Raw genomic sequence first — 25,195 nt, 5'->3', positions numbered from 1 at the left:
CAAATATCTCAAGTGGAAGAGTGTTCAGAGAGAAAATAGGAAATACAGAAACAAAGAGACATACTAGAAATAAACCAAACTGAACAATACAGAGCTTTGAGTCTCAGTTTTCTCCTTATAAAAAGTGATGAGGCAGACAGGGATAGTACAGAAGTAAATTTCCATTATGCTTTGAATTCTTTTCTTCATAGGTGGTCTTATCTAGAGTGGCATCTAACAAGGCATCTGACATCTCCAGGACTTACATTATTCTTTAAATTTTATTTGTGAATTGCTAAGCATAGCAGCAAGGAGGGTTCAAGTCAACTCATCCAGGCTGCTCTTTAACTACAAAATCTATAGCAACTAATTGCCCAGGGACCCTTGTAGTTCTGCTCAGTATTGATTTATGTAGAGAGAGAAATATGTTCTGGAATAATACCAGTCATAGAGACTTATTTTCCACAAATACAACCCTCAGAATGCAGAAATCAAGAATTTTTATGTAAATCAAAATTAAAAAGAATCATTTTCCTAATTCTATAAGTTTAGTTGGAAGACAAGTAATACGCAGATAGTTTTCTTGAGATGGCAAGAATCAGTATTAAGTCAACTAAAGGATTTTATGAAGATATAATATCCAGTTCTATCTCAGTTGCCATATTATCATGTGATCTAAACATGGCAAAAATTGTCCAAATAACCAACAACGTATCACACTACCTTGTCCTAACTATTCAGTTCAAACAAGTTGCTTCCCACCAACTCCAGGGCTCCATGAGTATAATTTGCCTGGTTTGGCAAAGAAGAGCAAACATAACACCTAGACTGTGGTCATCTCAGAGGTTGATGTAAATCCATGTTTGCATGCATCCAGCCTCATGCATGTATTTCAGAGGGATGGCAGAGCAAACAGAATGGGAGATATGTTTTATTGCCTCACTGAATACAAGCACATATCATCTAGGGAGAACATTTTAGACCACACAGGACATTCATGTTAAAGCAGGAATGGGTTCCTGCCCAGGGTTTAGTCTTAAGTATACTCCAGGTTCTTTGCTGAATGCCAATTGGTCTGGATATTTTATATCAATGCACCTCCAGGGCCTAGCAGTTTCTGGTCCACACTGAAAGACTGTATCCAAGTGATACAGAAGAAGTTAAAACAGATTGTGAGCATAATGGTTCTCATTAGAAGCCAAGATATTGAGGAGGTTTCAAGATGGTGGAATAGAGAATGCTGCTTTCTTGACTGCTCTGTGGTGTGAAACCAAGAAAGCAGATAGGCAGCTTCTCAGCAAGGTGGGTGAACAAAAAACAGGTGGTGGGGAGACTTCACTGGAATTTAATACGGGACATTCAAAGCAGATCAGGGGCTCAGGCGGTTGGATATAATAAAACAAGGAAGAAATCCCCAGTGCCATAGCCAATGCCTTGGCCAGAGGCACCAGCCAGAGAGGTTCCTCTGTGATCACAGTGGAGGAATAAAAGAATTAAAGGAGGACTGAGGTATATCTGGGTACAGAGAATTTAGAGACCAAAGGCAATGCCTAAAACAGAGAAGCATGCTGCACAATATCCTTGTGCGGGACAGAAGCCCCATCTATTCTGGCTGTGTGCAGAAGACAGAGGAAGGAACAATTTTGCAGCCATGGCACAGGGACTCCCAACTGAGAGAGTCAATTCCTGGCAAATCTGAGTTTAGCTGAAATACAGGACTGGCAAACCAACACTGCATGACACAGAGTGTGCCTGTCACCAAGAGAAAATCAAACATGGAGAGATGTTTACACAGGGAACTACTGGTCATGGAAACCCAACCAACTCTCCTCCAAGCTGATTGCCTGTAGTACCATCTGGGAGAGATACACCTGCTGGGAATTCAAAAGGGTGGGGCAGGAGAGATTGAGTTTGGAGACTGAACCTGAGACCAGAAAACCTAGGGTCCACAGGTGATGAAGTGGACTAAGGATTGGCTCCTCTACCACACAAGTGAAACTCAGGGGACATCCCTGGGACAGTCTTTCAGTGTGGACCAAAAACTGCTAGGCCCTGGAGGTGCACTGATATAAAATATCCAGACCAACTGGCATTCAGCAAAAAACCTGGAGTATATCTAAGGCTAAACCCTGCCTCCCAGAGTTCTACCTACCAGATTACCTCTCTCACTTCAGCAACCCCACCTGAGGGTGAAGAAGGCATCACACCTCAGAAGACCACATCTAACACTCCTGAGAAGGGAAGCTCAGAATCTTTTAAACTCAAATGGAAATGGTTCCTTAACTTTTCAGCAATTTCTGCTTGTTTGCTTGCTTTCCTTCTCAGTGCCTAGAATAGTGGAAAATATATTCCAAGATTTATGTCTTAGGAGAGCAGTGGTCGTGTTGGAAAACAGGGTAATGATTCAAACTTCATCTGACTATGCCAGAATCCTTGTCCAAGGAAAAAAGAGTCTATGAGCTCTGCTCAGCTCAAAGCTGTGATAAATATGTGATGGGCAGCCACGTGGGGAAATGCAAACTCTCATCTTTAAACGTCAGTGAATGTTTCTTTTTCTTGTCCTTTGAGGTGCCGTTGTTTTTCTTTGAAAATGCTGCTTTATCTGGCTCCCTGTTCCAATCTAGTCTTGTCCATAATACTAGTTTCCCTTCGTCAGAGCAAGGTCCTTTATTAGGTCAATAAGAATTAGCTCTTCACACAAACCATTTTTAAAGAAAATCTCAAGGGAGAGATAACACAGTTCATTGCCTATGGTAAAGTTTAGAACCTATAAGATCTGTCTGGAGACAAGAGCTCAAGTCAATAAGGCAGCTCAGAATTCTTAGACCACATCTCCCCAGAGAGGAAAGATGTTTTCAAGATACATCCTCTTCCTAAAGATTAAAATGCATTTAAAATTTTTTTGAATTGTTTATAGACTCTTGAAAAGACACATCTACTGATAAAGTGCTTTTCAGAAATAATAATGTGAAAAGACTATTATTAAAATTATTTTATTGTTTATAATTTTCTGGATAGCACATATCACTTCTTTGTAGTTTTTATATCCACGTAGCTATTTGCTTATTAATCTATATATCTGTTTCTGAACTTTTTCAAATTACTAGTTCTTCTTTTTGCCAGTTACAAGTTCTCTGAGGGCAAGCTACACTGCTTACTTAGTATTGGGGTGTTTACTGCAGAACATCTGGTTTCTGGAATACTGCCTGGCATGTATGAACCACCCACAGAACATGTGCTGAGGAATTAGTGTCCTAAAGTGTGAGTGCCTGTCAGGGTGTCAGCCCTGACCTCCAGGGTATGTTGATTGAATCTTGCCATTTGTCCCAGGGGATTCACAGCCTTATGCATTATTTTACCTTGAGGGGATCAGGCCTGATTCACCCTCACCCAGCTGAGGAGAGACTGACTTTCACATCAAATGACAATTCACTATGAGGAATGTTCTTGTTGGCCCAAATGTACCTTTACTGCCTGTTTGGGAACCCTCCGTGGAAAAGCAAGTGAAGATAAAAAGGTTGCTTAGCAAATATAAAATCAAAGTGAAGAAAATTTGAAGACTTCACAAGATATTTTAATCAACAATGGCAACCCAATGAATCATCCATCCCACATGCCAGGCAATTCTTACCAGGAGGCCAAACTGTCCACTCCGCAGGCCCTCTTATCCCTTCACATGAACTATATTTTCAGTCTCTGAATTTCTAAGAATCTGTATTCCCCAGCTGCTCTCAAGCCTCCTTTGTGTCTGCCTTTTCCATTTCCTTAGGCCTGGAGAGGAAACCTGCTTCAAATAGCATTTTGAGGAGGCACCACCTTAGCACTGTATGGGCCCTTGTACTAGACCTTTGTCCAGTGACTTAGGTGATCCAGTTTCCAAGTGGCTCAGCTCAGTCTCAAGTCATAGTCCAGTAGGCTCAGACCAGCTCACCAATTGGTTATTTTGCTCTAATTATTTGTGTTTAGTAAGGGGAACAGGAGTGGCACAAACAAGCTGGCAAAGGCTCTGGGGATTGAGGCAGTTTCTCTTTGACAAGGGTATGTGTGCAGAAAAGCAGTGATTACCATACCTAGCACACATCTACATGTGCAGACCACGCTCTTAGATGATCCAAAGGTTTCCATTTTCCACTTCTGAAACTGCTGCCTTTAAATTTATTGCAATATTATGCCTTATATTTATAGCCACTTTTATAGTGACCATACAGAATAGTGAATAAAAGACATGCTGTAAAATAGGTCTATATTTGATTTCCAAGGTCAATACCTACTAAACCTTTCTAAGTCTCATCTTTCTCACAATTATAGCATTTACCTTAGAAGTCTTGTCATTAGGATTAAACCAAATAATATTCATGAATTCCTTCATAAAGTGCCTGACACAAGTAAAAATGTGTAAAATATTACACAATAATTATTGTTTAATCAATGACAGAAAACTTTGTTTTTTTATGTAGTAAAAATGCTCCTAAATGCACTGTTTAATATGTTTTCCTATCTTTTGTTAGAAAAATAAGCTTTAAAGAGGATCTGTTATGATTTAGATTAGGTGGCCCCAGAAAGCTCATGTGTGAGATAAATGCGAGAAAGTTTAGAGGTGAAATGATTGGGTTATAAAATGTTTGACTTAATCAGTGTTAATCCCTGACAGGGATTAACTGAGTGGTTACTGTAGGCTGGTAGGGTGTAGCTGGAGGAGTTGGGCCACTGGGGGCATGCCCTTGTTTCAATTTTGTCCATGACAGGAACTTTCTGCTTCCCAGTGCCATGGTTACCAGCTGCTTTCCTGCCCCTCACTCTTCTGGCATGATGTTTTGCCTTGCTTAGAACCTCAAAGAATTGAGCTGGTCATCTATGGACTGAGACCTCTGAAACTGTGAACCCCAAAGTAAACTTTTTCTCTAGCAATTGTCCTTGTCAAGTCTTTTTGTCACAGCACCAAGAAAGCTGACTAAAATGGGGTCTCGCAGATGAAACAATATTTAAGTGTCACCAAAGTAGAGTGTCCTTAGCTTTTCTATCTTTTTAAAAAATTTCATGTCTATTATTTTATAAAGATAATGGGTGGAGGTCACCCAACTAAGGAAAAATGTTAGGATATCTGGTCACTTCTTACTTTCCACTTTGAAATATATATGGAAACTGAAAAATCTGCCAACCCATCAGTTGACAAATGAAATGATTTTTTACTTAAATTTTGTTCTCAGTTGCAAGGCTATCATGGTTGTGGTGAACAGAATAATAACCCTCCTATGTAAGATGATCCTCATTCAACAGTCACCAGTATCTGTGAGTATGTTATTTAACAAGGCAAAGGAGCTGTGTAACTGTGATTAAGCAAAAGGATTTTGAGAGGGAGAGATTATCAGAATTATCCAGATGTGCTGACTCTAATTTTAAAAGTGAATAAATGTTCCTGGTTGGGATTCCATGAACACAAAAGAAGGATAAGAGACATGCCCCATGACAAAGACTTGGCCTCCTTTGCTGGCTTCAAAGATGGAGGGAAGGCATCAGGAGCCAAGGTATGTGGTTGCTTTTAACAGCTGGCAGTAGCCCTGTTCTTACAGCCAAGAAGAACACAGAGACCTAGATCTTAAACCACAAGAACTGATTCCTGCCAACAACTCAAATGAGCAAAGAAACAGATCCTACCCCAGAGCCAATAGAAAGCAACCCAGCTTGATGGCATCTAACCTTCAGTCTGGTGAAACCTGTATCAAACATCTAACATAATGAACTGTACGACAGGCAAGTTCTCTTATTTTAAGCAATTAAGTCTGTAATAATTTGTTAAAGGAACAACAGGAAATGAGTGCAATTACCACCACAAATCATGTTTTTGAGCACTCATTCCATTCCAGACTTCTTTATCCACATGCATGTATCAATCCATGCAGTCCTTATACCTGCCCCAAGAGGAGTTACTAGTAATATTTCCAATTTGTGGAGTAGAAACTGAGGTACAGACAGGGTTGGAAAATTGCCCAGGGTCACAGAGCTAGTAAGTGGCAGACCGAAAATTCAAAGGACCGCCAAATACCTCTAGACTTCAAGTTCTGATTCATAAGGAACACCAGTTTAGTGATCATGTTCTAGGAAATAAGTCAAGACTTCTTCAAATACTACTAACTCTTTCATTAAAATTAAATTATAATTCTCTCATTAATCTTCATATTTAATTGAACCTTCAAATTTTCTATTGCTTTTCAGATGATACAAATTTGAGGACCAAGATGAACATGAATTGTATTTATTAGTCTAACTTCAGTTTTATACACAATAAATTTATGCAATTAGTCATAAACCTAGATTTCCTAAGAAAAATTCATCACACTCCATTTTAAACCCCTTATTCGCCATTGGAACAATATCAAACATCTGAGTTTGGCATTTGTATAAATACTTCTTCACTGTTGACACAGGTAAATTATTACCTAATTAATTGTGGGTCTATTATGTTTTCAGTATTTTGGTTAAGGGAAATGCAATATAAAAGAATATAAGACATAGGTTGGCACACACAACCTGTAAAAGTGTAAAAGATGAAACATTCACAGCAGAATCAATTTGATCAATTTCTTAACTTGCAGCAATTCTTCCCCTGAACAAGATCACTTGAATGTTCCATAGTTTAGAAATAAAGAAACTAGAAGTCAGTCCATTTATTTCAAATCTGTCCTCCATCCCCTTCCTCAATTTCTAAGGTATATGAAATGTTATGTCAACCAGAACTGAAAGACAGAATCATGCCATGGTCAAGTGTGCACATGCTCATACACACACACACGAGTACACATAAATACACACAAACCCACACATGCTCAAAATATAAGAGTCTGTGTGCGTGTTTGTGTGTGTGTATATCTTCCCCTCCAACCTCAAATCACAGAGGCCCTCCAAAACTCTTCAGTGGCCACCAAATATATTCAGCAAAACCTATTTTATATACTTAATATACACATATACATATATTTAAAGCATTGGTCCTTCTAATACCTAGAATGGCAAGTCCCAAAATGCCTTTTTAGTCCTTGGTTACCTGGAAAATAAGTCTTACTAAATCTCTAAATAAACCTTGTACAATGTCTCAAAAAACAAAGAGCAAGTGCAACACGGATGTTCACTAAGCCCATTATTTTTCTTTCCCTTTGAGAGACCAGCAGGCAAGAGGTACCGAGCCAGTAGGATGCATAGTCTCTCTGACTCTTTCTTGGGCATTGCAGGTCTGTTTATCCCCACCAGGTTTCCCCATCCACAGCTCTCATTTGGAGTTCCAATTTATAATCCAGTCAGAGTTTCTCTCTATGGAGAGTTCAAGAGTAGATGGAAGTGTCACTTGGCTTCCCCAAGCCTAAATTGGTATAAAACTTATTTTCTGAAAGATGAAGGAGATTTGCTTCAAGGGGAGGAAAACTTAAGTTTCTAACTAATGTAAAAGTTTTTTGAATATCAAAAGATTCTTGAAGCTACTTGGAGACTTGAGAACCTTGGTTAGGGGATTCCCCTGGGGATGCTATCGTCTAGCTTCTCTGTCTTCCTCACGTGCCCCATTCCCCTCTCCATTCAGCTCTTGTACTCTTTACCTCATCTGTGAGAGAAAACTCCACTTCTCACAGAGAAAAACACATTCCTCCCTAGATTTTCACTTTTCCTTTTACAGATTTCAAATTCATCTTGCAGATCGGAGTAGCATTCCAAGGGGTAACCACAGGGAAGACACTGCTCTCATGCTACTCAAGCCCTGAAGCAAGAGGAAAAGGGGGAAGAGCTGGCATGAGATAAGTTGTGGTTTTCTTTTGTGGTAGTGAGGGTAGATGCCCCAATTTGAGTTCTTCATTAAATATTCCTACAGGCACCAACAGTAAACTTCACAATTCCTCTAAAAAGAACTTCTTGTCCTTCTCCCAGACAGAGCAGGCTGAAACCCAGATAGCTGAATTAAGAAAAAGATGTATTCTCCATCAGCAAGGTGCCTGCATCTCCACCATTCCACAGACTCTTTGATATTTTATCGATATATTTATTGTTTAGTGAAGTTAACTTGGTTTCATTCCTGCTCTATCCAGATATTTTTGAATTCTTAGTTACATTTGTCTCTAAAGACAGTTCAATTTTTTACTTAGGGAAATAGACTATAATTGATATTTGTTCAAATCAAATCTTCCCTAAAGGTAAAAAGTTTGTAGATTCTATAACACAGAGATGTCCTTCTTTTGGCCATGTTTACTTTAAATTCTTTTTAATATCTGTTTACCCTTTCGAATTGTATGCCAAGTGCAACCAGCCCCCCACCACCCCTTCCTCTGGAATTGGAAGTCTTCTCAATTACTAAGCTTCACTCTGCTTGGTTGTGATTACAAGTGTAACCAAGTTTGCAACACATAATGAAGAAAGGCCTGTTGTCATTTTGAGTGGTAGTCTTTTACTTGCACAAAACCTATACAATACAGTCATTTGGAGTCTGGGAAATCAGGATCCAAATATCATTTTTTGGTTGCATGTTCTTGTCTCAGAAATGGAAACAATGGTATGGGAAAGAAAGGGTAAGGGGATGTTGGTACTCATTTACAAGAGGGAACATATTTTATTGCCCTGTATAATATACCTGCATTACATTTCTTTAAATTTAGTAATTTAAGGACTATAAATATGTGCCACCTTTTTAAATGTAACCAATTGAATGAAACCTGAATTGTTCTGAGTTGTTCCCACTTACTTGGTGCTTTGAATAGAATTACTATAAACATTCATATACAGATTTTATGCAAACATAAGTTTTCATTTCTCTGAGGTAAATACATAGTGATAGAGTTCCAGGGCTTTATGTACTGTCTCTTCTTTTTAGAAAAATATTAGGACACATTATTTTTCATTTAACAAATTTGTAAAAGAAAATAATGTGTGCTGAATCTGAGGACAAGTAAAAGTTAACTGCCAAGATCTATGACCTAATAGAAAACTCCAGAACCCATGGGTGGATACAATTACTCTCAAAGCGACTTGTCCTTTTCTCTGCGCATCTCTGAAAACCTTCCCATAGAAACTTTCTTCCTGAGCCCTCCTCTAATTCTTCTTTCTTTTCAGGATCCTTGTTGATTAAGTCATAAAACCAACTCTAATCTAAATATGCATTGCCTTGTTCAAAGTAATGGGCTGTTTTATGAAGTAAAGTCTTAAGAAATCCTGAATAAAATAATTGTGCTGAGTTGTTTCCACTTATTTGGTGCTTTGAATTACTATAAACATTCATATACAGGTTTTATTCAAACACAAATTTTCATTTCTCTTTGGTAAATACATACTGGTGGAATCACTGGGTCATGTAGTAGGGCAGACTTTATAAGAAAATGTCAAGTTGTTTCCAAAACGTAGTTATTTTGTATATTTCACCAGCAAAGAATGAGTGTTTCAGAAGCTTCATGCACTTACTAGCACTTAAAATTGTTGTTTTTGCTTTTTGTATATCATTAGTCATTCTAAAAAGCATATAATGCATTCAACTGTGATTATAATTTTCATTTCCCTAGTGACTAAATAATGAGAATCCTTTCACACAACTACTTCCCTTCTATATACCATCTTGTCCATGTGCTCATTGTATTGTTTGTTTTGTGGATAAATTTTTTATATATTCTGGAAACATTTTTGTGTTGAAAATATGATTTGTGTACATCTGTGGCTTGTCCTTTTCATTCTAACAGTGATTTCATGAAGCAAATATTTTTAATTTCTATAAAATCAAATTTATCAAAAATTTCCTCATTTGAATCATGGTTTTAGCATATCAAAAAACTCTAACCCCAAAGCAATTCATTTCCTACTGTTTTCCCCTGGAAATTTTATGGTTTAACATTTTTCATTTAGTTCTATGATCCATTGTAAATTAATTTATATATAAGAGGTATATAAGCCAAGTTTCTTGTATTTTTGAAAATTATCCCAGCACAATTTTTGAAAAGACTAGCTTCAGTCTATTTAATAGACTGGAAAACCTTATAAAAAATATGACCATATTTGTGAGGGTCCATTTCTGGACTTGCTGTCCTGTACCACTTATCCATGTCTATTCTTTTACCAATATCATTCTGTCGTAATTGATGAGCTTTACAGGAAATCAATCCTGTTAGAGTAGACCCTGAAACTTCATTTTTCTTTTTCGTAATTGAATATTCTATTTCCTTTAATTTTCCATATAAGTTCAAGTAAGCTTATGTATTAGCAGGAAAATATGCCGGAATTATTAGAATTGAGTCAAATCTATAGTTCAAATTGAAAAGGATTGATATCTTAAAAATACAGTTTTCAAAACCCATGAGCACTGTGTTTTCCCCTTTATTTAGATCTTTATTTACTTTATCAGAGCTTTGGATATTTCACTATGCATATCTTGTATGAATCTTGTTAAATTTCAACCAAACTATTTTTGTTTATTGGTGCTATTATAATGCTTTTGTAAAATTTGATTCTAAATGTTCATTGTATTAACATAATTTTAAATGTCAACCTTGCATCCTGAAACCTTGCTGAACTCTACTGCTAGATGTAGAATTTTTAAATTAGATCTGGTATAATACAGTGTTGATACCATAAGTTTCTCTATATATGCTTCTTTAGATGTAGTCTTCAATCTTTAATATACTATATTTTCATTTTTGTTTGAGGATTTTTTTTGAGACTTCCCATTGCACTAATTAGGTACCCAGAAGTTTATCTTTAATTTCCAAATGGTGGATAATTTAATTCTCATATGTCTAGGAAAATACATTGCATGATTTCTATTTGTTTTCTAATAGCTCAAAAAATGATCTCTAGGAGGCTCGCAACCTCAAAGCCAGCCTCAGCAAAAGCCAGGCGCTGAGCAACTCAGTGAGACCGTGTCTCTAAATAAAATACAAAATAGGGCTGGGGATGTGGCTCAGTGGTTGAGTGCCCCTGAGTTCAAATCCCAGTACCAAAAGAAAAAAGAGAGGCTGCCAGAGCCAGCTCTGACTCACTGTTACAGGAGTCTCATTAAATTGCTGAGACTGGATCATCCGCCATTTGCCTGCCTCTCGCCTGTCCATCGCCTGCTTTACTCCTATCCATCACCCAAAGCTCCAGGTTCACCTCCCGATTGTCCGACAACAGTCAGCAAACTGATTGCAAACAGCCAGTGGAGCACCAGCTGCCTGCTGCTGCCTGGAAGTTCACTGTTACAGTACCTGCAGGTTTGATGACACGTGGCTGCCACCATTTTGAGACAACAGCCAGGCCCCATAGGACCCCTGGCCAGACTGACTGAGCCCCATTTCCAGGATCCCTCAGCCCAATCAATCACTCCCTGCCTCTGGGGCCCTCACATCGACTGACTGCTCCCTGCCACCAGGACACCCAGATCAACTGACTGCACCCTATCACCGGGACCCCAGACTGACTGATAGCACCCGGCCCCCAGGATCCCAAAACTACACAAAACACACCGGGCCTCCAGGACCTGGCTGGACCAACTGCATTCCATCTCCAGGACCTCCAGCTGACTATGTCCACCCCTGAGCTGCAGTCCCCAATTTGCCAACATGATTCAAAGCCAGAGCAGCCATCTTGGATAATCCTGGAAGCCATAGCTCCGATCTGTGGGTGGGGCAAATCCCATCCTGTGATGCCTGCTGGAGGCTTGAAGTTCATTGTCAGGTACCTCTCATGCATCAGGCTACTGAACACTGGGAGGTTTCATTAGTATATGACTGTTATACAGTAGATTTTCTTTTTTCTCCTTTTTAAAAAAAATTAAGTTTTAATTTCTTTTCTTTTCTTGCTTTCTTTTCCTTTTGTTTACCTCTTCCCTCAGAGTCTCTTTCTCCCTTTTTTGCATGCTAACATCCTATTTCTTTTGATTACACTCTCACCCTTTCTATTTTCTAGAACTTCTGTATATTCTTTCCTTATCCCATTAACAGCCACATTCTACATCCCTCTGCATCCTCTATGTCCTCCATTAGAAACTGCAGACCTTATTGCAAACTTGTTTGTTTTACTGAAGATAATATTTGAACTCATTTTGTTTATTATGACAATTTTGTTATTGTCCCTATAGGGGCTATTTGGTCTAGGATTGCATAGTGTCTGATTTGGGTACTGCTAATATTGACTTCCCCTTAAAGAAAGGGTTTTGGAAACCTACAGGGCCACTATAAGCCCATAGGGGAAAATCTGAAATACCCCAGATCTGCACTGCTAGAGGGGAAGATACATGAACACCATGAAAAAAAGGGAAGAAAATGATCCAAACAAATCTAGATTCTATGGTAATAGAATTCAATGACAGTATGTTAGAAGAAATGTCAGAAAAGGACTTCAGATTATACATGATTAAGATGGTTTGCAAAGCAAAGGATGAGATAAGAGAGCAAATGCAGGCAATGAATGATAATACCAATAAGCTGGAAGAGCACCAGCAGGAAGCAAAAGATCATTTCAACAAAGAGATAGAGATTCTCAAAAAAAAAAAAAAAAAAAATGGAAATCCTTGAAATGAAGGAGACAATAAACCAAATAAAAAACTCAATGGAAAGCATCACCAACAGACTAGACCACTTGGAAGACAGAACCACATACAATGAAGACAAAATATTTAATCTTGAAAATAAAGTAGCACAAATAGAGAAGATGGTAAGAAATCATGAACAAAATCTCCCAGAACTATGGGATATCATGAGAAGACCAAATTTAAGAATTATTGGGATTGAGGAAGGCACAGAGATACAAACCAAAGGAATGAACAACCTATTCCATGAAATAATATCAGAAAATTTCCCAAACATGAAGAATGAAATGGAAAATCAAATACAAGAGGCTTACAGAACACCAAGTGCACAGAATCACAACAGATCCACACCAAGGCACATTATAATGAAAATGCCTAATAATCAAAATAAAGATAGGATTTTGAAGGCCACGAGAGAAAAGCATGAGATTACATATAGGGGGAGACCAATACGGATAGTAGCCGACTTCTCAACCCAGACTCTAAAAGCTAGAAGGGCCTGGAACAACACATTTCAAACTCTGAAAAAACATGGTTGCCAACCAAGAATCCTATACCCAGCAAAACTAACCTTCAGATTTGAAGATGAAATAAAATCCTTCCATTATAAACAAAAGTTAAAAGAATTTACAAATAGAAATCCTGCACTACAGAATGTTCTCAACAAAATATTCCATGAGGAGGAAATGAAAACAACAATATAGGTCAGCAAAGGGAAGAACTACCTTAGAGATAAACCACTCAAAGGAGAAACCAAGCCAACTTAAAAACCAAAATAAGCCAATGACTGGGAATACAAATCATATCTCAATAATAACCCTGAACGTTAATGGCCTAAACTCATCAATCAAAAGACATAGACTGGCAGAATGGATTAAAAAGAAAGACCCAACAACATGCTGCCTGCAAGAGACTCATCTCATAGAAAAAGATATCCACAGACTAAAGGTGAAAGGATGGGAAAAAACCTACCACGCACATGGACTCAGTAAAAAAGCAGGGGTTTCCATCCTCATATCAGATAAAGTGGACTTCAAGCCAAAGTTAGAGGGGATAAAGAAGGACATTTCATACTGCTTAAGGGAACCATGAATCAGAAAGATATAATGATCATAAATATTTATGCCCCAAACAATGGTGCATCCCTGTATATCAAACAAATCCTCAATTTCAAGAATCACATAGACCACAACACAATAATTCTGGGTGACTTTAATGCACCGCTGTCACAACTATATAGATCTTCCAAACAAAATCCAACCAAAGAAACCAGTGAACTCAATAACACAATCAATAACCTAGACTTAATAGACATATATAGAATAGTCCATCCATCAACAAGTGGATACACTTTCTTCTCAGCAGCACATGGAACCTTCTCAAAAATAGACCATGTGTTATGTCACAAAGCAGCGCTTAGGAAATGCAAAAAAAAGAGATACTGCCTTGTGTTTTATCAGATCATAATGGACTGAGAGTAGAAATCAATGACAGAATAAAAAAAGGAAATGACTCCAACACTTGGAGACTAAATAATATGCTATTGAATGAAACATGGATAACAAAAAACATCAGGGAGGAGATTAAAAAATTCTTAGAGGTCAATGAGTACAAGGATACACAATATCAAAATCTCTGGGACACTATGAAAGCGGTACTAAGAGGAAAATTCATGCATGGAGCGCATTCCAGAAAAGAATGAAGAGTCAACAATTAAATGACCTAACATTACAGCTCAAAGCCCTAGAAAAAGAAGAACAGAATAACAGCAAACGTAGTAGAAGACAGGAAATAATTAAAATCAGAGCTGAAATCAATGAAATTGAAACAAAAGAAACTATTCAAAAATTGACAAAAAAAAAAAGTTGGTTCTTTGAGAAAGTAAACAAAATAGACAAACCCTTAGCCACACTAACAAAGAGAAGGAGAGAGAAGACTCAAATTACTAAAATACATGATGCAAAAGGAAATATCACGACAGACACCATTGAGATACAGAACATAATGAGAAGCTACTTTGAAAATCTGTATTCCAACAAAATAGAAAGTACCGAAGACATTGACAAATTTCTAGAGACATATGCTCCTCCCAAACTGAACCAGGAGGACATACACGATTTAAACAGATCAATATCAAGCAATGAAATAGAAGAAGCCATTAAAAATCTACCATCCAAGAAAAGCCCAGGACCAGATGGATTCTCAGCTGAGTTCTACAAGACCTTCAAAAAAGGACTCATTCCAATATTTCTCAAAGTATTCCAGGAAATAGAAAAGGAGGGTACCCTACTGAACCATCCTATGAAGCTAATATCACCCTCATACCCAAACCAGGAAAAGACACATCAAGGAAAGAAAATTTTAGACCAATATCCTTGATGAATATAGATGAAAAGATCCTTAACAAAATATTGGCGAACCATATCCAAAAACATATTAAGAAAATTGTGCACCACAATCAAGTGGAATTCATCCCGGGAATGCAAGGATGGTTCAACATTCGTAAATCAATAAACGTAACCCATCATGTCAATAGACTTAAGGATAAGAATCGTATGGTTATTTCAATTGATGCTGAGAAAGCATTTTACAAAATACAACACCCCTTCATGCTGAAAACACTAGAAAAAATGTTCAGGTAGGAACATACCTGAACATTGTAAAGGCTATTTATGCTAAGCCCATGGCCAACTTCATTCTTAATGGAGAAAAACTGAAACCATTTCCTTCAAAAATGGGAACAAGACAGAGATGTCCTCTTTCACCACTTCTATTCAACATTGTCCTCAAAACTCTAGCCAGAGCAATTAGGCAGACTAAAGAAATTACAGGGATACGAATAGCAAAAGAGGAACTTAAGCTGTCACTATTTGTGGATGACATGATTCTATATTTAGAGGATCCAAAAACCTCCTCCAGAAAACTTCTAGACCTCATCAATGAATTCAGCAAAATAGCAGGCTATAAAATCAACATGCATAAATCTACAGCATTTTTATATGCAAGCTACGAAACAGCTGAAACAGAAATGGGGAAAACAACTCCATTGCAATAGCCTCAAAAAAAATCAAATACTTGGGCATCAATCTAACCAAAGAAGTAAAAAGATCTCTACAATGAAAACTACAAAACACTGAAGAAAGAAATTAAGGAAGACCTTAGAAGATGAAAAGATCTCCCATGTTCTTGGATAGGAAGAATTAATATTGTCAAAATGGCCATACTACCAAAAGTGCTATACAGATTCAATGCAATTCCAATTAAAATTCCAATGATGTACCTCACAGAAATAGAGCAAGCAATCATGAAATTCATCTGGAAGAATAAGAAACCCAGAATAGCTAAAGCAGTCCTTAGCAGGAAGAATGAAACAGGGGGTATTGCAATAGCAGAACTTCAACTATACTACAAAAGCAATATTAACAAAAACAGCATGGTATTGGCACCAAAATAGACAGGTAGATCAATGGTACAGAACAGAGGACATGGACACAAACCCAAATAAATACAATTTTCTCATACTACACAAAGATGCCAAAAATATGCAATGGAGAAAAGATAGCCTCTTCAACAAATGGTGCTGAGAAAACTGGAAATCCATATGCAACAGAATGAAACTAAACCCCTATCTCTCACCTTGCACAAAACTCAACTCACAATGGATCAAGGACCTTGAAATCAGACCAGAGACCCTGCATCTTATAGAAGAAAAAGTAGGTCCAAATCTTCACCTTGTTGGCTTAGGATCAGACTTCCTTAACAGGACTCCCATAGCACAAGAAATAAAAGCAAGAATCAATAACTGGGATAGATTCAAACTGAAAAGCTTTCTCTCAGCAAAGGAAACTATCAGCAATGCGAAGAGAGAGCCTACAGAGTGGGAGAATATCTTTGCCACTCATACTTCAGATAGAGCAGTAATCTCCAGAATATATAAAGAACTCAAAAAACTCTACTCCAAGAATACAAATAATCCAATCAACAAATGGGCTAAGGATATGAACAGACACTTCATAGAAGAAGATCTACAAGCAATCAACAAACATATGAAAAAATGTTCACCATCTTTAGTAATAAGAGAAATGCAAATCAAAACTACACTAAGATTCCATCTCACCCCAATTAGAATGATTATCAAGAATACAAGCAACAGTAGGTGTTGGAGAGGATGTGGGGAAAAAGGTACACTCATACATTGCTGGTGGGACTGCATATTAGTGCAGCCACTCTGGAAAGCAGTGTGGAGATTCCTTAGAAAACTTGGAATGGACCTACCATTTGACCCAGCTATCCCACTCCTTGGCCTATACCCAAAGGACTTAAAATCAGCATACTACAGAGATACAGCCACATCAATGTTCATAGCTGCTCAATTCACAATAGCCAGACTATGGAACCAACCTAGATGCCCCTCAATTGATGAATGGATAAAGAAACTGTGGTTTATATATACAATGGAATATTACTCAGCTATAAAGAATAATAAAATTATGGCATTTGCAGGCAAATGAATGAAATTGGAGAATATTATGTTAAGTGAGATAAGCCAATCTCAAAAATCCAACAGAGGTATGATCTCACTGATAAGCGGATGATGACACGTAATACATTTTATTTCCATCTCCAAAATGAGCCTCCTCCTTCCTGTCATTAAATCTTAGAGTTATCTGTGAGTTTTCATTTCATGTCTTTAGAAGTGAAAAGACAATTCTAAAAAGGTAAAAACAATAGTGTCTCAAAAAAAACTGATCACACTAGGTAGATTAAAATAATGTAGGCTGGTTTATGTATGTAAATAGAAGATAAAAAGAAATACTTTTATTACATTTATGGAATTAAATTGTTTTCTTCATTTTACTATGAAAATATGCACACTTTTATTGTAAACAACATGTTTATGTTTTTATGAAGCAAATTTGAATGTGAATACCAATGGGAAATAAAGTACTCTGGCTTCTCTTACAGGATTCCAGATTGAACTGTACAAAGTTGTCTCACCTAGGTAGTAAACATGATGGCAAAAACTGTTTTTCATCTTCAGTTTTCAGAATAATTTATTACCAACTACATAAAAATCATTTTGGAAGACCTTATAACTTGATTAAATCTGACCATACCCTCATTTATATCCTTACACTTGGCAATTCTGAATTTATCAGACAGGAGGTTAATCACAGTGACTCATGGTGGTTTGGGAGAAAAATAACATACGACCACTTTGGTTTACATGTTCTGTAAGTTAATTCCATCATTAAAGATGTGTAAAGCTTCAGAAATCCTTAAAAAGATACATTTTTGTATTTGTATGTTTGCTGTTGATTCACCAAGAAACATCTCATTTGGTAGATGGGGGAGGGAGAAAAATGCAAAATGAAAAATAATGAAGTCACAATGCTAAATGGATGATCATAATAAAAATGTGAGAGTTGGAAACAAAAGAGAACTCTTTGTGCTTTGTGTCAGAGAGACAGCGGTTTACCAGTTTGAGAGTGAAGGAGGAAGATTAGGAGAGATGAACCACAGGGTATGTGGGAAATGGAGAAAAGAATGAACAACGACATACTTTTAGAACCTTTGGAAAGGATTGCCGATTGGGTTCCTTCTTAGATTCTACCAGAGACTTCTAATGAAGCTCTGAGTTGCTTTGCAATTCTTTTTTCTGGAATGGTATTCACTGTAGATTCCAGCAAAGACTCATCATGAGGTTATTTGACTTTAAACCAGTTATTATAAAGATCGCTATTATGTTTCTATCTTCCTACATGGTTTTCTTACTGTTTTATAGAAATGAATCATTTCCAAGCAACACCTGTTTCATAAAATCTTTGAGAAATGGGATTATAATTTCTTTAGTCTCTGGTATATTATCAAGCAGATAATTCCTCTCTAAAATATACTGTATTAAATTGAACAAGTCATTGATTCACAATTCTAGGATTAGTTGTTTCCAAAATATATAAAGTTGTTTCCAAAAGTATAACTAACTTACTTCAAACCAAATAAATATCTCCTGTATTTTATCGTTACCATCTAAAACAATAATAACCCCATGCAAATGTGCTTTTATCATGTGATTGTATTTAATTGGTACCTCAGCCTTGTGAAATAGGCTGAAGCATGATAGGTAGTATTTGCAGTCAGACAACTCAGGCACTAAAAGCAAAGTTACTCATTACTGGTCATGTGGTGTAGCTGGGTTCTTACCCCAGTGTATGCATACAATCCTATCTTTTCTAATCCAACACACTGTCTATATTTTTAATAATAAATTACAATCACTCTTGTTCTTTAAAATTGAAAACCTAATATACAATAAATTTTTATTTAATGCATGTTGAAAATCAATTTTAAATTATTTGAAATGAATTATCAGACTTTATTAAATATTACATTTTATCCGCTTTTACTACCATATATACAAAAATTATGTAAATTATTTAGTTAACCTATTTAATGCTAAAACACTTCCCATATCTTAGCAAGAAACAATACATTCCCATCAGAGGTGGGATTAACAGAAACTCATAAATGAAATGACAAATTTCTGAGCAATATCAGACTCTACCCAATGATATTGAAAGAATTATTGGTATAACACTTATAATTCACTTTTAATTCACCACAAATAATAAATTTACCTTAGTTCAAGCTAATGTTTTCCAGTGAAAAAGAATACAGCAACAAGAATCTGGGACAAGCAAAAAGATGACAGGAAAGGAATTCTTCAACCAGCTGTCTTAAAAGAAGGCCCAGGGTTCACATCAATAAAGGATGAGCTCATTCTTTAGCAAGTACACTCTCAGAGTGATATGAGCTGGGCTCTTGTCTATTCTGAAGTATAAGAAATACTTTATTGCTTTATTCTTGGTCATCCATTGTCATTTTCTTTCTGTGAATTTCTTCACTATTCTCAGAGGATCTAAAAGAGTTACTATCAAAAGACCTTCTTTCACTAGATTATCATTATCATTTTTAACTGAAAATTATATATAAAATCTCCAATAAAGTCTGCCAAAGTCAGAACTAATCAAACTGTGACCTCCCTGTGTAATTGATGCAAATGATACTCCTTGCATGAAGTAGAAGAGGGTATATCATTAGTTATAATTTTTAATATTTTGTGTTCTTAATTTATTAGCTTAGTCTGCTCTCCTTGGGGTTTATATATTGAAATGAGAATTAGAAAGAGATGAAGAAAGAGGAGAGGAGATAGAAAAAGAAAACAATCCTCAGAATATGGTTTGTGAGGGAAAGGATAACCATAATTTGACATTACAATTTTAATTTGCTCTTTCAGGCCCCATAGGTCTAGATTTTATTAATTGATATTAGAAGCTATAAAAACACACTTATAAATTTTCATCTCCTCATTGTTTATTTTGAGCTCTTCAGTAGCATTTCATTCAAAATTCAAAGCCAGCTTTGTTTTTGCTCTACTTTCTTAGCCTAGGCTATCAAAATAATTGCTTCCCTTCTCCACCTCAGGTTAGTGTTATAGATCTGTTTTAAGGTTCCAGAAAGAACCTAGCAGAATGAGAAAGCAATTATATTCCACCCAACTTCATGTTTCCCAGAAAATCAATGTCCTTATGAGCCTTTAAAGTAGGAGAGGAGAGAAGGAAGGACTCACATACCTGTTTAAAGTCCCTAGTGGCATGCCAGAGAGAGTAAGATTATCATGCTGGAAACAGCATTTGCTGCTATTGAGGATATGTTCTGTTAACTATGCCTAAGTTCTGAGAAATCAGGAGTAACCTTCATAAACTATGGAGTGGCCTAATGGGAATTTAATTGGATTAGAATGCCACTGCAGGAATGTCAGAAACAGGCTGGTTTAGAGTTAAAAGAAGACAGAAACTTCTGCTTCGTCCTTGCTCTGTGCTCAGCTTCTTTGGGGCTGGACCAGTGTCAGACACTCTTCTAGAAAGAAGAAAAACAAAGATGACCCAAATAACTGTGTGTGTGTGTGTGTGTGTGTGTGTGTGTGTGTGTGTGTGTGTGTGTGTTTCTTCAGTGTGTGTTAACTCTAGTATGGGAAACATCCAGAAAGCAATATGGTATGATATATGCTTTGATGGACATAAACACAGGGTTAGCATACTGAGGATAGCTCACAGCTCACAGTCATTGGGAGAGAGAGAAGAAAGGTTTCCAAGAGGGGTTAACAGCTGGGCCTAATCTAAGGGATAGACAGTAATTCAGTAAATCAGGCAACTAAGGAAGAGAGGGGTATATACCAGGCCTGAGAGCAAGAAAAGTCAGGGATCAGAAAAGAAAGTGCATTTTTCTTTAAAAACAAAATACCTTTCTCTTTTAAAAATAAAATAAAAACAATTTTTCAGTAGGGGAGACTATGAGAAATTGAAATCAGCATAACTTTAACAATAGGCATTCTGAGAAGAGAGAACAGCTTTGCAACAAAGGAGTACAGGTGAGAGGTAGCCAGTCTGATGGTGCTAATAATAGTAAAGTGCAAATAATACCTTGCATGCAGTGAATGAGTCTTTACTCCATTGTGCCAGTGCTTTAGAAGTATTAAAATAAGCAGCTTAAATAAGCTTCAGTACTGATGGAGCAAAGAAACCGAGAGCATGGGGTGGTATAGAATGAGACTGAGTGGTAGTGAGGTATCAGATCATGCAGGGACTGTGTCCCAAGGGCAATAGTAAGGGATTAAAAAAAGGACCATGAATAGAGTTTAATTTATAAATTACTCTATGTCAGCACATTTGGTCACAAAAATGATAATATCACAGGAAACATTTACTGTTTCATATGTGCTATGAAATAAGAATGAAAACTACAACTCAGTTTTGTGTGTTAACTATAAAACAGGTATCATTATAAGCCCTTTATTATTTTATGTAATCTTTTCCAACCTCCTTTAAAAAGTGCCCTATAATGATCCAATTTTACAGTAGATAAAACAGAGTCACAGTCTCAAAAACTATCAAGGTCAGGTTCATTACTTTATTGTGGAACCTGGATTCAAATCCAGATTTTCTAATTTCAAGCTCATGCTCTTGATCTCTGTTACAGTTAACTTTGTTTTACTTTTTGAGATGATAGAGACTTGATTTGTTCAAATGAAAAAGAACAAGGAAGTCATGGGAATATGGTGGCCGTATAAAATAGTCACTTGAACGATGTTGCCTAGAAATGGAGTATGGAGCAGGTCCAGGATTGCTATATTTAGGTGCCCTTACTGAGACTTCTGGTCAGCTACGTTTTAGTATGTAGTCAAGGTCATTAACATCTTGATTCAGCATAAGTACTCAAGGTCATAAACATCTGCTGTGAGCATGCACCCACTTGTTTAACCTGTTAGCACTGCACCTTCTTTGTTTGACCTGCATATAAAAAAAGGCCTATGGAAAGACTCAGGAGGTTGCTGCCACCTCTGAGTAAAGCATGTCTTTTATTCCAACTGTGCCTCTCATATCCTTTCACCTGCTGGATCTCTGAATCTATTTTCCCAGTGTTTGAGTGCCTGCAGGACAGGAAGAAGGTTCATAAGTGGAGGTACAGAAAATGAATTAAGGAAATTTGCATCCATTAGCTTCTATTTTTGAAGAAAGTATCTGGTGACAAACGGTCAGAGTTTGAAAGAAACTTACAGAGATTTTCTGTTTTTGAATTTTTCTTTTTGAAAATGTGAAGAGTACTGATTAGAGCAACATAAACACATTGTCAGTATTAAGAGCCTATTTGAATTTGATGAAAAATCCTTTATAGCAGGAAAGGAATAAAATAGATTAACTTAACAATCATGATGGATAATTGTAAGCATAGGTACTGGTGGAAGTCCTGAGAGGGAATGATATAAATTGGGAAAAACATGTGGTATGTGAGTTAGAAAAATTCCAGTAAAGCATCCCTTTTTGACACAGAAATCTCTTCTCTCTAAGGCAGTAAGATTCACATAAAGATGCTGCCATGCTGTGCTCTCCAGCCAGAGTCCAGAGAAAAGAGGGATCAAATATCCTTATGTTAGCAGACCATTAGCTTCTTTATACCTAGAAATAACAACCTGCACACAAAAAATTAGAATATGCATGTTGGACATAAACAAATCCCAAGAGAAAACATGTTCTCAGTATTCCTTGAAAGTAGGTTGTACTTATGTATTTCTTATTTGAAACAAACCCCCAGAATTTAAAAGGTGCTATACCTGAGGATAAAAAAGATAAAGGACAAGGAAACATTTAAATGTGTAGCATTAAATATTCATTAATTATTAAATATGTGGCACAACTGAAAAGTCATATCATTATTGGATTAAATTCCAATCTCACCATTTTATACCAAAACACACACAAATTACATATTCTGAATCTGTCTTTTACCTTTGACTATTATGTGGAAGGCCTAAAGAGTCTTGTGTATTTTGATATTTTTAAAAACCACATGTTATTTATTATAGAGATTAGTTTTATATCATCTAGGATTGGTGGAATATACTAAAAAGAAGGAAAATCTAATTTCATAGTATATTTAGAGAAGAAAAATTTAATAAATCCAGAACTCTTTAATAAATTGTAACTTATGTAAAAAAAAAAAAGACTATACCAAACTCATCAATTTGTATACTGTAGTCATATAGTGTCTCACGAAAACAACATGAACAGAGTTTTTGTAAATAGAACCAATGAAAGAGGGTTACCTTTTGTCTTTACAGAGACTTACCCATAAGTCTTCTTTTCACTAGTAGAAAAACAGAATATAATGAACAATTATTGACACTTGACATTATTATCTGGTAGAAATGCAAATTTTATAAACAAATTAAAACATTTTGAAAGCAATTTCAAAATTCAAATATCTACTCCTATGGCAAAGCTAAATAATTACCCTCTTCCCCCTAAAAAATGTCCATATTCTTTATGGCAAAAGAAACTTGCAGTTGTGATAAAGGGTCTTGAGATGGGAGGATTATCCTGGATTCTCCTGGTGATGTAATCACAAGGGTTCTTAAGAGATGGAGATAAGATCAAAGGAGAGGAGGCAAAATGACAACAGAAGCAATGGAAAAGAAAGAGAGGATTGAAGATACTTGACCATGAACAAAAGAATGTAGTTGGTCTGTGGGAGGAAAAGACAAGACAACAGATTCTTCCCTTGATTCTCCAAGAGGAACCAGTCCTGCTAGCACTACATCTTTAGACTAGTAAGATTGATTTTGGATAGCTGACCTCCAGAATTGGATTATAATAATTTATATCATTTTTAGCCACTAAACATGGAAATCAATTATAGCAACTAAAGAAAATTATTATAACTACTTTTTTGTATTGTCCTCACTATCCCATATACACATCTGCAGAAACAATACATATGATCTACTTGGATAAAAATATCTCCCCCACTCAGGAAGGCTGTTGGATCTAAATGAACTAGGGCCCAACACTGAAATCAACTGACCTGTCCCAGCCTCATGGCGGTGTGGCAAGGACAAAGAAGTAGAACATGGCAAGCATGTTTACAGTTGCACACAATTTTACATAAAACAAAATGGCCTCTTTACCGCCCCAGGCACAGCAGCTTTGAAAGTCATGTAAGTATAATCATTATCAACATTTGATAATGTATGAACATTTCTCCATACTTCATGATTTTTACAAATTAAGATTCCTTACAGCAAAGCCTATGCCTAAACTTCTTTAAATCTCACAGGCACAACCTCTGCAGCCTGCCACCTGCCAGGCCTCCTGCCCTGAACTTGATAATAAATCCCTGGTGAGCATATGTCTGCAGTGAAATGGAAATGGTTTGGGGATTAAAAATCTGCTGTCAAGTCCTAGCTCTATGGGTCCAACGTTCATCCCTCGGAGCTTCAGCTTCCATCATCTTTAACACAAGATTGATAATGCCTACTTCAGAAAGATATGAAAATTAAATGAGATGATGGGTGATTGAATAACACGTAATCATTGTACTTAATAACATAATAAATAATGCTATTTAAATAATGTTACGCATTTATCTAACTGTACACTTCATGTAAGTACATTACATATCATTCCATCATTATAACACCTCTGAAATGTCAGTAAGGACATGGGACTGCTTTCCTCGCTTGGCAGATAAAGAAACTGAAGTTCAAGAGAATGTTTTCTCTGAGAAATGACAAATGACATGGCAGAGATTTGAATTAAGGTCTTCTAACTTTGAACCCCATGATCATTCACCCTCAGGATATGGCCTCTTTTCTCCAAATGGAAAGAAGAGCAGAGATCCTTCCTAAAGCATCACATGCTCTGTAATGATTCAGCTGCATTCATCAATTGAAACTAAGATATCAGATCTGCAGTCCACCACTGTCCTGAACAATGAGTTTTGTGGGGAGGTGGAGAGAAACATAACAGGAGACCTATGGCTAGAAGTGCCTACCACTTCTAGCACAGCACAACAGACTCTTCATGATTAAAGGATGCTTACTGAAAGAAAGAGGAAGGAAGGAAGGGAAGGGAAGGGGAAAGAAAGGAAGAGAACGGGGAGGGGAGGAGAGGGGAGTAGAAGAAAAGAGAGGCCAGGCTGGCAGAGTAAGCAAGCCAGGAAATACATTTTGCTACATAAAAGACAGTGTTTTTGTTTTTACAATATTCTTGTACCTCTAGGATTTAATTTGAAATGGATTTTTAATTTAGTTTATCTAGATACTGAATACCTAATTAATAATGAAAGTACTTC

This window comes from Sciurus vulgaris (genome assembly GCF_902686455.1).
Source record: "Sciurus vulgaris genome assembly, chromosome: 11".
NCBI classification, from domain to species: Eukaryota; Metazoa; Chordata; class Mammalia; order Rodentia; family Sciuridae; genus Sciurus; species Sciurus vulgaris.
Note: the sequence above shows the minus strand (reverse complement) of the source record.